This window comes from Oryzias melastigma, unplaced genomic scaffold (genome assembly GCF_002922805.2).
Source record: "Oryzias melastigma strain HK-1 unplaced genomic scaffold, ASM292280v2 sc00254, whole genome shotgun sequence".
In the NCBI taxonomy this organism is placed as follows: domain Eukaryota; kingdom Metazoa; phylum Chordata; class Actinopteri; order Beloniformes; family Adrianichthyidae; genus Oryzias; species Oryzias melastigma.
In genome coordinates this window covers 156,619-158,508 of record NW_023416892.1, presented here as the reverse complement: position 1 = coordinate 158,508, position 1,890 = coordinate 156,619, and positions in this window count along the sequence as shown.

The following is a 1,890-nucleotide window of genomic DNA, read 5'->3' as shown; positions in this document are numbered from 1 at the left end:
TCTCCGTCTGAAGACGTTTGCAGATGATATGATGCTTGTTTGTAATAGTCCTAGCATTTTAAATTGACCAATCACAAACTAAGCTGCAAGACTGACATTGAAACTGGCCAATCAAGTGAAGCCTCCTGAAAGTCAACTGAATCCACTGAAAACGACAGGCAGGGTGGGGCGGGGTTCAGGCTTTTCTCCTGCTTCTATGGTGGACACAGCGTCCTCAGAAACCCGATAGATGGAGGACAGTTCTGTCTTACAGAACTTTTATCTCCAACCAGAAATGCTGCAATCCTGTTTGTTTTCCAAGAACTGAGAGCACTCGGAAGATTTGATCCTTAGAGAGGTGTTCAGCTTCTCGTTATTGATTGCTGTGAAGTGTGATGCTGATCAACAGAAGCTGCTTTGTTGTTCAAATGTGTGGCTTTACAGTCTTCTGTGCTCACGTCTTTGTCCTCATGCGGCCGTCTTTGTTCTGACTCTATCTGAGTGCACGTTTACCCAAATATAAACTAATGCAATCATTCACTGTAATAAAGCTGTTTCAATGCAAACACGAGGAAAAAATGATAAAGGCAGCATCTAGCTGCTGCTGATGCCTGTAACTATCAAAGTCTCCAGTTTAAAAGCCGGTCGATCGGCCTCCATCTTTGATCTGTGCTGTCCTCAACGGTCACGCCGCTGGCGTTCACGCCGCTGACGTTCACACCTTTCGACATTCTCGGCGATGACATTCATGCCAGTGACGTTCACACCTATGACATTCATGTCGACGACGTTAACCCTGGAGACATGCATGCCAGTGATGTTCATGCTGCTGACGTTCACACCTACAACATTCACGCCGATGACATTCATGGTTGTGACGTTCATGCTGATGCAATTCACTCCGATGACATTAGCGCTGGTGACATTCATGCCAGTGACATTCACGCTGCTGACGTTCACACCTACGACATTCACACTGATACAATTCACACCAATGACGTTCACACTGGTGACAGTCACGGGGATGACGTTCTTGATGGTGACATTTACGCCAGTGACTTTCGCACCGATGACACTCAAGCCGATTACGCTGATGCTGATGACATTCACACTGGTGACGTTCACGCCGGTAACTTTCACACCAATGACGCCCAGGCCGGTGATATTCACGCCAGAGACATTCACGCCAGTGACGTACATGCTGGTGATGTTCATGCTGATGACGTCCCACGCTGATATCTGCAGATGTTTACATAAGGAAACATCCAGCTTTTCTTGGTTCTGAGTTGATAGCTGAGGATTTTTGTGGAAAGGAAATGTTTGAATTTCATCTAAAAACACTCAAAACTTATTTTAATTCCCACAGAATCATGCAAAGCTGGAAGCCCCCCCACCCCCCCACACCCACCCACAAATTATATGAATCAATGTTTGTGCTCTGTAGACTCATGCTTCTTGTACACATTTGTTTTTTTATTTTATTTTAAAAGATTTTCTGCCACAAATTCACTGTTTTTGTAAATAAATTAAAAAAGGAAATATATTAAAGATAATTTAAAAAAAATGAATCTTTTTTTAGATTTGCCCCTCCCCTTGGTTTTATTTGCACCTTAGACATGTAGAACCCTTGGTGGGCGGGGGTGCTTGGACATCACTGCCAGCAAACAGTTGATGTCCTCTCAGTGCCCTTCCTGCCAATTTTAACTGCACCATAGACATGTAGGGCCGTTGGTGGGAGGGTGACGGGGCATCTCTGCGAGCAATCAGGAGATGCCCTGTTAAGGCCTTCTCAATTCAATTCAATTCAATTTTATTTATATAGCCCAAAATCACAAAGGAATTTTCCTCATTGGGCTTCAAAATATGAACAATAGTTAAAAACTAAACAGACTACATAAACTGGTTATCCCT